The following is a 16,193-nucleotide window of genomic DNA, read 5'->3' on the forward strand; positions in this document are numbered from 1 at the left end:
CATCTTCAACTGAGATTTAAGGTGAGCACAGAGGAATTTTCCACCTTCAACAGATGAATGTGAAAACAGCCTTCTAGTGTTAAACTCTGCACGCATCATTCTGCACAGTGAAGCTCAAACATCACAGTGAAGTAACAATAAGTAAACACAGTTTTGAGTGGAGGGAGACTTTAAACGATTTTGAAAAGGTTTCATAAGCAAATCCAGAAAATGATTCCAACTCAGAGACACATGAGCAATGAGCTTTATTTGAAGTGATTATTGAATATTAAAATCACAAGATTGGAAAGTTTGGATTTAACCATATCCACTAACAAGAACAAAGAGGCTTTTTGTTTTTGACCTGTGATTTGCAGGCCTGCCTTTCTCTGGTTCACTCAGTTTTGGGGCAAACCTTTAGTGAATCAGGGCATGAATCTGCTGATTGGTGCTTTCAGTTAATGTGTTTCTCTGTGCTTGTGGATTGGGATCTGCTGCCATCTTGGATTCTCTAATTATGCTTCCCTTGAATGGAAACTGGCCTGAATAATGAGGAGTGGATGTTGAGACACTCCTCAATGACAGACAACCATTCAAAAAGATGTGTTTGTTTGCTTGAAAAATGCAGCAACGAAAATTTGGTCATCAACTCGGATAAACATTATTAGCGATCTCTGATAGCAGCCACAGCTATATACAGAGTTTCAGTCATGGCTTTGATGTTTCTTATACTGTCATAAACATTTATGCTTCAATTAAAACCATATTTCATTTCTCACACAAGCTGTTTATGAGTCATTATACTCTCGAGCCATGCAATCTTTTGCATCTCACCCTCTATTTGTAATGACAGCTAGACACAGCCGAGGAGAAAGATGGATCAAATATTTACTCTCTCCATTGTTCTCTGTGGCCTCCCCTCTCTCACATGCTGAGGTATCCAATAGATGTAAACAGATTCATCTGAAGAATCATTAACCAATGGGATTTGGCAGTGTGTAAGGCTATTTTCCCTGCGTTTAGTTCTTTCTGTCAAAATAGGGCATCGAGAGCTGTCACACAGCTGATTTAAAGGTTTGACATTCAGAGGATCATTATAGGATAGCACGCAGTACTTATCAGAAGAACAAATATCATCATAATTCATGCTGTCAAATCAAATTCCTCTCAGGTTTTCAAAGTGCTTCCGAAAGGTGGAAGTGCTAATTAGAAGGTTGTGGCATGTTGTCTCCCAAACTATGCAGCTGATAAGGCCATACCTCTGGTATTCATCTTTTATCTCCATAGCAACAGAAACAAACAAACCACCACTTTAAAATTACCTCTCAGACCGTGAAGTCACGTTTCTCTGTAATCACACACTATCTCATATAGTGTGATGATAGTGTGTGATTGCAAACTTTTCTACCTGTGAGGAATAATTCGATTTTTAATAGCAGTGCAACACCTGACGAAGGTGAAATAACAGTGTTGTTGTCTGGGATTGATCGTGAGTCAGAATACACAGCATAGACTTGTTTTACAGCTTTTATCAAATTTCAATTGCACGAGAAGTATTACATTCAGCAAATATTATTCCCTCTCTGTATGACCTCTGAGTCAAGGTGAACACACCTTAAATTAGGGGTTCATAGACTTGTATTTCAAAAAATATTTTCTATCCATTATTCACTTGAATGCTGAATGTTTTTTTTTTTTGTTTTTTTTTACAAAACTTGATCTTTTTAGTATATAAAAAAAATCATGGTTGTAGCCCTAAAGTCCTTAGAGTCCTAAATAAATGAAATTCATATAGCCAACGCAAGCACAACAAAAACAAAAATAAGACCCAAAATAACAATCATGATGAAAAGTGTTGGTCTTTCTGTGCCTGTGATCATTGAAATATCTTCAGCATTTTATGACCATCACTCAGCTTTGCTTTAATAAACTCAGTCAGAGCTCTGTGAGCAGCCTAATAAATCTGCACGCTCTCACTCCAGTCTTCCTTTCACTCCACTAACAAAGAGCGCGAGGAGAAAGCAGCCACAGGGTATTTAGTTTCTCTTGAAACCCCAAACCAGAGCATTGATGAGGACCTGAGATGTAGCGCTCACTGGGGAACAAAGAGATTTTATTGGAGTCCGTCCCTGCAGGGAGTTTCTGGCCTTTACAGAGGCTGAGCTGCCTGAGCTGTCCCTGTTGCTCCCTGTTGTGGTGGGATTATGGGGTGAAGGCCCATCTGCCCTACTGGAGTGAGCTGTGGAGGTCAGGCAGGCCCTGGCTGATGGCCCCTGCCCCCATGACATTCCTTTGCAGCACAGTGTGTCTTAGCTGACTGGACCTCTTCAAGCAATACTGCCACGGAAAGATGTCTACGCATATTGCGGGTGTGACTGGCATACCTGACAACCCGACGCTTTACATTATTGTATTTTTATATTTTAAGTAATAATCTGAGATGTTATTATAGCTGAAAATCTGCAGTATATCCTGTACATGAATGTTGAACATAGCTGAACAGTCTTCCCTGGGTAAAGTCCTGTGGTTCACAGGAAGTGATGTGTTTTTGCTTTTCCAGTAACAGCTGCAACACTGGTTTCTTTGTAATACATCTGAGAGGAAATGTGTAGTTAGCATGAACAGTAATAACCATGGCTGAAAGGACAAAGGAAAGAGCACCACCCGCAGAAAAACTCACTGAGATTTCATTTGGTCACTTTCAGTGGGTGGAGTGTCCATACCTGACAGCATAATATTACTTAGCCAGTCTGTAGCATCTCACCTGATGTTGCAGTTTCATTCTTATAAGACAGATTAGGCGTTTTTGTACAGTGAAATCCTTGTCTGTGCAGCTACAAAACCTCACAAATTTGCTTTCACTTTTGTGTTGAACCCTTCTCGTGACTTTCCATCTGTTATATGACTTATTAGCAGAGAACTGTTGGTCCTTGTGAGCCAGAACACCCAGAACTGACATTTAGGGATGATTTGTTTAGCTTGCTCTGATCAGTAGAGAGGGTCACATGCCGGCGATCCTTCACTCACCAAACAAAGATGCACTGAAACTGTAAGCCTCTGCCACAGGACTGAAACCAGCAGGTGTTTAACTACATCAGACAGAAAGCTCAAACATTTCAATGATCTCTAATCTTCTATTGTATTTCACGTGTGTGTGTGTTTTTTTTCTCCTGAACACAGTCCAAAGCTGTGAGCAGCCAAACTGGCAAATCAAAATGCACCCAATCCAACTTGGACCCAGTCTGTGTGTCTGTGTCTTTAAGCTACGGCTCAGCTCTGCTATCTCTACCGGATTAGATCTATCCCTTTTTCTTTGTTTTCTTCTTTTCCTTTTATTTCTCTCTCTGTCTATCTCTCTAATGTTCTGTAAGGTGTACTGAGAGTCTGGGAAAAACAGAGGAGGAGGCATTGCTGGTCAGGAGAGACCACTAGAATTTAGCTTACATAAACTGTGGGAGTTTTTACAAAGAGCTTTACTGGTCCCTTGTGAAGGAATGTGAAGGAACATCAACCAATATAAACTCAAATCATAAAATCCAACACAGTTAGGTATGAGTAAGTGGTTTCCCATGATTGCAAAATCAAAAATGTGTGAGTTCCGCCTGCTTGCTTGGCTGACACTGGCCACTGGCTGAGGGCAGTCCACCGTGGTGGACATGCCCTCAGCTCTCCGAGTGTGACTCTTCCCCAGAGCTGTTGTGACTTGATCGTCCTGATAGGCGAGGCAGGAGGTCGTCGTGCTGTTGTGGTGTATTGTGTGCTCTCCAGTGTCTCTGTGGGGGAGCTGTTGCTGTCAGTGTTCAGATCCGCTGCCCAAGGCGCGGTGTGCAGCTAAACAGTGCAGAGATGCAAGCACTCAGTGTTTTCAAAGCAAATTTATGGGTCCTAATTGTACACTCCAAATGATGAGTCATAAATCACATCGCAGGTAGAATGTTGGTCCATACATGATACAGCAGTCTGTCAGAGCCTTTGAGAGGACTCCAGTCTGACTGGCATCATTTGCCTGTGAACATTTGTGTGCTGGTGGAGTGTGTGTTTTTCTCTGTTTATTTTGAGAGTAATAGTACGTTATAATTACATCATGTTTTTGCCACAGTGTTGATGGAGACATTTTTTGTTAATTAAAAAGCTGGCTGCATACCGAGCTGAAACAGACTAGAGTATGGCATACCTCTGTCAAGGCTGCACTTCCTCAGAATGTATTGGAATAATAGAATATGCTCAGAATTGTTTTTATCTGCATCCGGATCAGCAACAAAATATACACTACCATACCATCTTAGTTCAGCGTGTTAGCATGCTAACATTTGCTAATCAGCAGTAAACACAAAGTACAGCTGAGGTTGATGGGAATGTCATTAGTTTTGTAGGTAGTTGGTCATAAACTAAAGTATTGGACAAATTAAAATTTTGACCTGATGATGGTGCTAAATTAAATGTCAAAGGTCACCAAAGTCATTAGAATTATAAAATAATTACTATAATGAATGTCTATACAAAATGTCATGGCTCTGATGGTTGTTGAGATATTTCAATAAAGACAAAAAATGTCAACCTCATGGTGGCGCTAGAGGAAAAGTCAGGGATCCGAATTCATCATCTGGGAACCATGTTTGTCTGTGCAAACGTTGGTGCCAATCCATCGGGTAGATGTTGAGATATTTCACAAAATAAGTAAAAAAAGTTTGACTTGCTGGTGGTGCCAGATGAAAAGTCAGGCAATCACCAAAGTCAGTAGAATTTATCCACAAGGAACTTCAGCATCTGAAGCAAATTTCATGGATATCCATCCAATAGTTGTTGAGATATTTCTGTCTGGACCACAGTGGTGGGTCAACAGACAGACCGACATAGCTATGCAGCATGGCTAAAAGATTCCTTGATGCACACCTGGATCTGGATCTGCAAAACAAAGTCTAATCACACGTACCTTAGCCCCTGACCTAACGTTCCACCAAATTAAGAGACAAACAGGAAACCCTGAATTGCACATTCTAAATGAATGAGTTCTATTGGGTTTAAATTAGTGTGTCATGAACAAGAGGTTTGCTCTGATAAAAATCTATGTACACATTTCTTAGAAGCCATTTTTCTACTGATCTGTCTGTTTTTAAGGAAATTATAATTTGCATATTTTATACCTTCTTATATATTTTTCCCAAAGGAACAGTACATGTTCCATAGTAAAAAAATGGGTGTTATTTCTTATGTCTTATGAGTGTTGACTTTAGAAAGAGCAAAATGATTCACCTAGTGAAGTTTTTTAAGAAAAGGGTTGGGCTGACTTTTCCCGACTTTTTCCGTGGTAATCACTTAATATCCTGAAGGAACAGTGCCACTTCATCTAACTGGTATTTCCTCTCTGGTTCGTCAAAAGCCTGCCGTTTTTGTTTTCTTTCAGCTGCCCTGTCTTTCTCTGTAAAATCACAAAGTGTTTGCTTTGTTCTAGAGCAGAAAGGTGCTAAATGAGAGACTCCTTGTGCCTGGATGCACAGTGAGGAGGTGCCTGATAAAGACCTTTGGCCATTGCAGGACTTTTCAGGTTTCAGGTCAGGCTGTGGACACATGCTGCCAGGAGCTGAATGGCACCCCCCCTCCTTTGGAGACATACGGTCAAGGGGCAGCTACATCAATACAGCCTCCTGACCTCTCTCCTTGACCCCTGAAGCACCTCATGTCTCCTCTGTACCTTGGCCATCATGGCAACGAGACTCGGCAGAGCTACATATGTTACAGGTGTCATTTACGGAGAGATAGATAGATGACCAGAAGGACAGGCAGTCAGGCATGTTCTACAGTTTGCAACTTTGTTTCTTCTCAGTGGCTGTGACCCTCAGCAGGGTTGGCCTGGCTTAGGCTGACTCTTTCTTTGAAGCCTTATGGGACTAGGCTGTAAATTAGGCTTTATTGCAGGGAAATGGGTCAGGTACCTGCTGTGGCCTGTCATTAGCCTCAAGACAGTCTTATCAGTTAAGACTTAATATGGGCTCTCAACTACTGCGGATTACATTTGCAGCCACTCCTGTCTGCCTCTGTGCCCCTGCTGCTGCAAAATGTCCCCTGCTGTTGGTAGCCAGAGTGCAAAGAATCATCTTCACAATGGATCCCAATGAAGCCAAGTGAGAGAGCTGCATGGGATTATCTAGTGCCATTCAGGAGTTGTTTGTAAAATCTCAACAAGACATGCCTCCCTTAAGTGGTATTCATCCCCGTCCTTTACCACGACTTTACAGGAAACAGATTAACTGCTGTAATTGAGGCTTTGATTTGATGTTCTGTGAAAGTGGGCGAAGCAAAGCACTCTAACTGCTTTTCATTGTGTGCTTTGAAGATGACTTATTCACAGACACATTCAAATCTGTAACACATATTGTTGGAAAACTGACTCACACACTGAGTTTTCACAAAAGAGCATAAAAATCTGCTAACAAGCCGCTCTATCCCATCTGAATTCAAATTGTATAATGGTCTACTAAGCTGTTTTTGAAGAGCTACATATCAGTTTCTAAACACAACACACAAACAACACACAAGACAATAAAATGTGGTAAAATAATGAAATAAGACATGAAATAGAAAAAGTGGAAGACAGAATAACAAAAACAAAACAAGTATCCTCAAGGATGTCAGAAGCATACTGAACTCACTTACTTTTGGAGTGGTGTTGATGGACTCTATTGTCCCACAGTGCAATGCACAACAGAACTGGAGAGGCCACTCACAGCTGGAAAACATTTAAACAAACTGTGGACAATGGTGAGACAGCTCCAGGAACATCTCAGGAAAAAACACATCATACTTTGCATTGTGCTTTCTCTTTGTTATGTTTCCAAATTTAAAACTGTTAGTAGCATTCCAAAGTTGCAGTTTGATTGATCAGCACTCCTCTTGTATCATTCCTGTTAGTACAAAAAAGTATGGTATGTTAATTTCTTATATACTATCGACCAAAAGAGTATACTATGAACATTATCACATACTTTACACTTAACAGTATTAGTACAAAGTGTGCAATTGGGTCACAGCTCTGGAGTTTCAGCCAAAATGGCCGCCAGCACATGGTGAACATGCAGCTTTTCAGTGGCCTTGATTCGGATGAATCTGCGGTTCTCACACAAATGCTTTGTTTCTGACATCTTCTTTTGGGCCTAAAAAACTAAAAACGGAATCTGTTAATAATTTAAAGAATGAAAAAAAGACACTACTAATGACAATAAACCACTATCCTAAGAACTCAAAATCACAGATGCATGAAACTGTGGGGCCTGCTCTTTGAAGGACAGAGCATCAAATTTCAAACATTTTTGCCTTTGTAGACATTTAACAGCTCCAAAAATCCCATTTGGTGTCAATGTTCAACCCATTCCTATGGAACAAAGACAAACTGAACAGACACAACAGTAAACATCTTGGGCTTTTTCCGTTCTGGTTCATTTTCTTTGGCTAAACATCTTGCATGCTCATGATAACACAGTGCCAGTCAGCTCTGGTGTGACCTTCTGTTGTACAATCGACCTACAGCTCAAACCAATAGGAAGAGAACAGATTCCTTTCAACGGTTGTTCCTGTTTATTTAGGGGGGATTCATCTGTTTTCCATTTTTGTTCTTTTTTTCCATGAGCTGTTGTAGGAGGTGTCATTTTCAGATAATGCTGAGATGCTTCCCTCTGACTAACATCATAAACTGGGTAAACACAGCCTGTCAGAGTGGCACAATTAGCTGTTGGCTAATAGCCACCAGAACTGAGCTACTGTGTTTCTTATCTGCTCATCATCCTCACAACTATTTGTCTGACCAGCCAAGCTGAACAGATGAAAACAAACTTAATGCAATAGAAAGAATGAATAATAGACAAAGTTGCAGAAAGAAAACAGGGTCTGTAAATAATAAAAAAAAATGACATTAAGACAAAAAATATCCAGCTTTGTGTGTCTTTTGAGTCTTAGAAATTTGCTCAAGTTTCCTCAGTGCAGCCTGTTATGGTTCTTTAAAAAGGCATCTTCTGAGAATGTTTTATTAGATTTTGAGGAATGATGATCCATGAATGAAATTTATAGCTCAACCACACAGAATGAAAACAATTCTAGAATCTTGTACTCATTTACTAGCAATTAAGCTGCCAGCTCTACGTGCATTGGTCCCAAATGCATGCATGAGCTGTCAGCACACTGATGGATCGCTGTTTAAACGAGATCTTCCATAATTAGCGAACTCCAACCCACAAAAGAATTGCTGTGAAACAGTTCACACTCAGTTGAAACCCAATAATCTCATTTGGTTACAGTTTGCATGCTATAAACAGATGTCAATCAATTGTGCAACAAAAGGCATTTGAGGTAGTCCGTTCTAAACATTTTCAGCTCATCTCACTCTGAAAATAAACAGAAAAATAGTCATCCAAGTTCTGACTGTTTGACTTCAGAGGAATGTAGACATCATTTTAGCAAATTTGTGGTTCAGGCTCACTCCATCGTTGGACTTGTTTCAAGAAAATTATGTTTTAGGACTCAAATAAAGGCTAAAAAGTATTTGTTATAGTCATTTATCAAAATATTAGGGATAATTCAAAATTGCATGTGTCATATGTGCCAGTGTTGGAATGCAATTAAGTACCGTTACACAAATACTCTACTTAAGCATTTATCTGACAGCTAGTTAACATTTACTTTAAACATATGATCAGCATATAATTATGATGCAGTGCTATAGATTAAACTGCCAGAGTATATAAAGTGGTTCCGCATCAGCCACCTACATCATTAAAATGCTGCTTACATATTAATGTGTTAGTAGCAATAATCCAGTCATATACATTATATAATAATATAACACTCTGAAAGCCCCCAGGTGGCCAAAAAAAAAATCTGTTATTGCAGGTTTCAGTAAACATGGTGAGTATTTCTTCCACCAGTGGTTATGACTGCTCCTGCATTACAAGTCATGTTTTTGCTTTCTAGCCATTTTACCTAAAGACTCAGTGATGTTTTGCTTTAGCAAACCGTGACCTGCATGGTGAATTCAATCAGCGAGCAAGATGGCACAAGGATGACATTATGCAGGTGTTTCATCTTCTCTCCTCCTGAGTATGAATCATCCCACCACACACACATGCAACCAGACAGCTGACTGAGCCGTGCGGCTCTTCCGCTAAATGCTCCCACTGTCCTGCTCTGGAAGGACTGAGGCAGACTAAAATAAAAATCAGCTCTTTCTCCCCTGACCGCAGGTGAAACCACAGGCCTTTTTGCATGCTGTATAAATGTTTTGACATGGGGAGGCCAACAGGCTTTCTCCTATGCTTATTAAAATTGTAATCGTCCGTCACTAAATATGTATAACGATGAGCACCTTGAGGCAAAAAGGATGAAACTATTTATTTATTTGACTCCTAGCGCTGAATGTGCAGCGGAAAGCCCTGTCACAGCTCAGGGGCTATTGAAATGGAGGTTGGGGATTCAAAATATACTGACCTCATATTTGACTTGTGCTGACCATAAGCGGGCATACATATCATGGCCTGAACTAAGTCAACAAACTGATATCTGAGTTTGTTTGCATCTTACTGTGCAGTGCACTCAGAGCTGATACCTTTACTAATTTATGGATATACTGACCTCACACTCATCACTACTTTTATTAGAAAATGATTAACAGCTAATCAAGAGGTGATTTGTATAGGCGAATGTTACCCGAACTCAGATATGCTTTGACCCTTGGGTGCCCTGAGAGCATCGTGGCTCTTTGATATCCCACATGCCTTCTGTTTGCCTTGGTGGGTGGGAAAAACAAAACCAGAGTGGGCCCAGGGGTGGTTTGGAGCAACAACACTAAGACGTTAGTGTTCAAATTTCATGGGCGCGTTTTAGCAGTTATTTTTTGAAGCATACCTAAAATCATAGGATTCTGTATGATCATAGTGGCTGCCACAAATTCCAGCTAAAAATTTAAAACAAGCAAGTCCTTCATTAATGTATAATAACCTATAAATGGTGCGGTTTGGTATATTTGACTAAACTATATTCTAAGAGAGCTGTATTCTGGTGACCCTTTAAAGTCAGCCCTTTTAAGATGGAAGTTAAAACTGAAGTTTTGAATTCAGTAAAAGTATGTTCAGTACAAAAATATTTTAATATGCATAGTGGAAAAATGTTTTTGAAAATAATATGTCTCCATTCTCTGGTGTAAGAATCTTTAATCCAGGCAGAACACATTCACAGGTTCAAATCCAGGGCAAAACATTTATTTTGTCTTGCATCTCTCTTTCTTGACATTCTTCACTGATTAGAGTCTAAGCGGGAATCATCAAAAAAGACAGCGTTTCACTGTAGTAATATCCTTATAATCAAATTTTCTTAAAGTTCACCACGTATCCTTCAGTCCCCCAAAACCCTGTCTGTTTTTCTGGTTAAAATCTGTCTGTCAGTCGATGGTTATTTACGGCGCCGCTGACCTGTCTCGTGGATAATTAATAATAGTCTGATTCATCCCCGTCCAAATGTACATGGTCTGTTCTGAAGGAGGACACAGCACAGCTCAGCCAAGAAAATCCCCTGTGATTTAAAGCTCCCTGACTCCAAGTGCAGCTTGCTGCTCTGTGTGGACAGAAGCAGCAGGAACACAGCAGCCCACAGAGCTCCTCCTGGAATAATTACCCCATCAGATTTCTGTCAAAGGTAGATAGTGGTCACGGGACATATGTGACATGGTTCTGTCGTTATTTGTGAAAATGGAAAAAAGGTTGAGCATGTGCAGAGGGCAAATGGGCAAAATATACTAAAACTCTCCTCTGAAACCAGCACTAGTGAAATGATTGTATGTCACTTAGCGGTTAGGGCAGGTGACTGTACCTGGTGTCAATGGTGACAGGGGGAGGAAAATAGTCCCTGCTAGTTCACTACAGCAAGCTGTCTGATTTATCTCCTGCAAAAAAAAAAAAACACAAGACCAAGCCACATATCATTTGAAGGAATAGTTTGAATAGTATTCCCTTAAATTATTCCCTTAAATTTAATAACAGAGGGGACATGAGGACAGATTTCATTTTCAGTCTTGAAAAAGACCCAAACTGCTTCTCTCTACCCAGAAATCAGTAGGGGCTGAGCAAGGGACACCACACCGCTCTTTGACTACACGATGGCAGCTCTGGTCTTTATCTCAGCCACTGCTGCAGGTCACATTCAGACGTGACCTCTTCTCTTTCCTGTTGCTGGTCCCCCAAACGCCATGTCAGGCGCTAGGTGATACCTCTTTCTGTTAAAGAGGAAAATACAAACAAAAGAAAAAAATCTTGGAGAACAGCTTCAGAGGGACCATATTAAAAAGCAGAGATGCTCAAGAGTGGAAAATGTCTGGCTCTGAGGTAGGCTAGAGGTGAACTGTTTTTACAGATTGTAAAAGTGTTGCTCCCCATGACCTTTTTTTTCTTTTAGAGGGGTGCGCTCATGTATCTTAGGTATTGGGACTAATAATGTTGTAGCTTGTGTATAATTCTCAAAAATGGTGTTGGGGGGATGGGGATGACAGGTTTTGTATATTCACTGGATCCCTCACTACTTTCCTGAAAGACTGAAACGTGTTCCTGATGATTTTTACCTTGGTCTTTTCGGAGCACACATGCTCTTTTTTCACTACTGTACTGCTTCACTTTCATACAGCTCCCCAGCAAGCTCCCAAGCAGGACTGGAGCAGTTGGAATAAAATGCCTTGCTTAAGGGCACTATGTTCAGTACTCGCTGTGGAGGGAAAGAGCTCCCCACACTGACTAGTAAGACAGTTTAGGGCTTTGAAGCAGAGAACTTCCTGTCAAAAACCTAGGAATAGGAAAACCAAAAAACATAGGAATTGGAAAATGACTATAATTTATCACAAAATCATAGTTCACAGCATAAAATCTAAAATTTTGAAATTAATACCTTTATAACACCCTTAAAATGAATGCAGCTCCAAAAACGCATATGGTACCAATAGCTATAATTTTCCCAGTTCCAACAATCTGAGTTGGCTGCATTTCAAAGTGAGGAAAAATGGCTTGAAATGTTCCTAAAATATTTAAAAGGTTTCCAAAACATTCAGTGTTCATGATCCCTTGGAATTACAGTGCAAATCTGACCCAGCCTGATGTTCAAACTGAGCGGACATTTCTAGAATTATTTGACAAAATTTGAGATGTAGGTGATGAGTCAGAGGTCTGGAACCAAGGCTAACAATGACCAAAAACACTCCATGACTTCTACTGCTCAAAAATGCCAAACTGACATGAGGCAGCAAACCCCTTCACCGAATACATAAAATGCACTTCATACACGTAAGAAGTTTGATTGAGTTCTGACACTCTTTGGTGAAAGAGAGCAAGAAGCTCTAAGAACCCAACCACAACCTCATTAATTCCACCATACCACCCATCACTCTATTGCAGTCAAAAAATCAAAAATGACCGAGCTATTGTACTTAAAAGTTTGACAAATTTTGTATCTCGACTACTTGTATGTAGGGGTCGTTCATAGTGATGAACCCACAGAGGATTGTCATAGACTCTGTAGTTCCCTTCAGCTCTATGGAGCTTTTTAGCATCTTTCAGCTTATTGTTTTAGTTTTACAGACCACAACTCCGCTTTCAGTGAAAAAGACAAGTTAAACGAAGAGTCAGTATTTGATTTACATTTGCCAGGTGGCCAGACACACGACCCCAAATGAATGCTAATGTTGCTTCCTGTGTAAATAAGTGTCTGCTAATAAGTTTGCCATTTTAACTTTATAAGGCAATATTATGTCTGTGCTGTGGTCACAGTTTGTTTCCGTTGCCCCCAAGTGGTACAAAATCAGGGTTTACAATATGTCAAGTTTATGACTCACAAGTCTTCAATATTATAGTTTGATGGGTTAATTTTAAACCTGTGGCTAGTCCTTGCGAGTCCAGTTTCACACAGATGGCTGATACACTGGATATTCTCTTTGGAACAATTCTTGCACACAAATGTACCATTTTTCTCACTTAGACTTAAAAGTTTCTAAATATATTGCTAATCTCAGCATGCAACAGAAATACTGAACAGGCCTCTGATGTGTCAATCGTTCACGCACTGTAAGGACTTAATACAAGGGAGCACAATGGAGGTGTAATGAAGTAGACAGGAATTAGCTGTGAAAATCTGAAACAGGAAGACGACTATAAAATGTAGTGCCAATGGATGACCTGCTGAAAAGGCACATTTTACAGGCTTCGACACTCCACTTAGAAGGCCATTGTTTGTCTGTGAGAGAAATTTATACTCCCTTTAATGGGTTGCAAAAACCATTGCTCCTACTTACAGACCAGATGTGATTAATGCGTATACACTTCATGGATTGGGACCTGCTTTAGCTGACCGGACAGACTTGTATGTTTGAAGTGATTTCTATAAGTTAAGTATCCTACTGTACGTTTGAACCTGAAAATCCCACAGACCAAATTCTTAGCACTTCCCAATGTTCAAATACACACAGACAGGAAATTATAACAGACTAGCAGATAGCCATCAAGGTATTTTCCCCTCCCCCCACCATTCCCTTTCTTGCAGAGAGAGCAAATTAAGTTGCATATTGACAAGAGGTTTTACAGCATATCACACTTGTTACACTGAAGATCCTGTTTAGAAATCCATTCGTTATGGCGCGAGGTGCTTACTTTCTTTGCAGCCGTTTCTCAGCATTCTCCACATTCAGAGAGCAATGCCTGCTTTATGTTTGATCACCCTCCTCTAGCTGCAGCCCTGTGGTATGCACTGTGCCAGCTGTCACTGGAATGACCTCTAATTATCACTGAGCTCCAGGCTTTAATGTCCTTGTGAGTGGGTGTATGTTTATGTGTGTGTTCCAACTCTCTCCATAACCAAGTAAATATCCTCCAGCACGTAGTAGCAGTTCTGATCAAGGAACTCTGCTGTTGGCTGTGTGTGTGTGTTTGTGTGTGTGTGTGTGTGTGGGCATGCATATGTGTATACATTATTTGCATACCTTTGTGCCTGTTTGTGTGCAGGCTATGTGTGTGTGTATGTGGCACATAAAAGTTAAAGGCTGCTTTATTGGTGTTTACAACAGAGCGGAAAGTAAGAAAGGTGCAACATTTTCCCACCTGTAACCAAAAAGGAGGCGATGCTGTTTTAATTAAGGATGGGATGTTCCACCCTCCCACACACTGACTGTAGGTGGACACACACATACATCCACACGCCCACACATGCCTTCCACTTGTTAACCTGCAGTGCCAGCCTGATCTCGTCTTTCTAGCAGCCCATAAAGGCAGCCTGCAGTGTGGACAGCCCCTTCACACTCAAGGGTCCTTCTCAGATCTCATTACACTGTATTGCAGCTAAGCCCACCATGTGTTCCCACAGTGGAAAATCCTGCAGTTCTCAAGGTATGGCTGAAAAACCATTAATTCCACCTCCCCCATCTTACGCTCATTCAGTCTCCCATTCCTGATGTTCATAAAACCAGTGAGAGCTCTCCAGGACGGTGAGCTACCAGCTGCATGGATGGTGTTCCTCCACTATATGAGCAATGGACGAGGGGTGCCACAGGCCTGGAGGGCCTCATCTCATTGCTCACAGCAGGAGCAGCTCAGCTCATAATGTTGAGAAATGGTTTGGAAAAAAAGAATGTGAGATATTCTCTGAATGAAATCTCACAGGATGTGAAAACTCCAGCCGAGGCTGACAGCACTAAATCAAGACAGAAGGGGCTTCATTAATTTGCTTTTTTGTTTTTCTCCCTGTGTCAACCTGGTATTTTTAGAGCAAACGTGGAGCGGTTCATTCAACAGCTGTGACCCACCTGGGATGAGTGTATGTATATGCGCATGTATGTTTGTATGAGGGTGAATACTGTTATTAGTTCATGGTCACCTTCCCAGCTTAGCAACCAGTAACAGCTGGGTGGGGTGTTAAAGCGAGCCAGGCCACACACACCTCATACGTGGCTTCAATGTTTATGTCCCATGGTTTCATCCTGAGCTGTGTGGATTACAGTCAGAGGCACCGAAACAGTCTGTTTGGGATGTAGTGTTCGCAATCAGATATATTGGCCTGTACGGCACCACCTTGGAGATCTAAAGCGCTCAGATAGCTGATCCTCCTCACGCTGACACTGATGTATGACCTGATATTGTGTGTTTTTACTCTCTGAATGATTTGACAGAGGTGCACAAGACCAAAACATTTCAAGATAGTGTGCGTACAACCCTAACCCACTGCACAGAGGGATCTGGGATGGGGAGGCCCAGAACTCTGCGTCTACAAAAATAATAATAACATGCTCCTCCGTGTTGAAATCCCAGCCTGCTGCGATCACAGGGTCAAGAACGAACTCCTGTCTGGAGATGCCAGAAGCTGTTAGTGTTAGTCTGTTAGTGTTCATTTGCTCAGCTCGCTCCAATCAAACAAGAGGGAGGGAAGATGAGGGTTCTTCTATACAAACTAACACACAGAGGGGAGATGGACATGTTTGCAGGCTATTAATTGAGCGGGAGGCGATTAAATCAGTGTAGGTAAACAGAGCTTGGGTTGGCAGTGCAACAATACGTGCACACTGCAACAACCTTATTTATACCCTCTTTCTCCCACTCCTTTTTCCTTCCTTTTTTCATACCTTCTTTTCCCCTCTCACTCCTTCTTCTTTTTCCAACATTTGTTCAGCTTCTTTTACCCTCTCCTCTTCTTCCCTCTATTTTCTTCTTGTTACTTACCATCTTCATCTTTTGTACCCTTTTCTCTTCTACCTTCCCATCTTTTCCCCATCTTAGCCCCTTTTGCCTTCTCTCCTTTTTTCTCTCACCCCTTCTCATACGTTCTTTCAGTCAACCTTCTCTTGTTTCTTTCCATCTCCACTCTTTTGTCCATTCTTTTCCCTTACCTACCATTCACCTGGCTTCCCTTCTTTCTTCCTTTCTTTTTGTGTTTCTCTTGATTTGTCACTTCTCACTTTCTCTCATCACTCTTTTTGTCCCTTTTTCTTTACTTTCTCCTGGCTTCTCGTCTTTCTTCCACTCTTCCCATCTTTTTTTCACTTCTAGTTTTGTTTATCCCAGTATTCTTCCCACCCACCTTTCTCTCTTCCTTCCTTCTTTTCCCACTTTGCCTCCATTGCAGAGCACCTCAGACAGTTGAACTCACACTGTGTCTTAGTACCTGTCTGATAAAGTGACAGGCGGACACTGAGAGGAGGAAGTTACAGC

Source organism: Siniperca chuatsi, linkage group LG14 (genome assembly GCF_020085105.1).
Source record: "Siniperca chuatsi isolate FFG_IHB_CAS linkage group LG14, ASM2008510v1, whole genome shotgun sequence".
NCBI classification, from domain to species: domain Eukaryota; kingdom Metazoa; phylum Chordata; class Actinopteri; order Centrarchiformes; family Sinipercidae; genus Siniperca; species Siniperca chuatsi.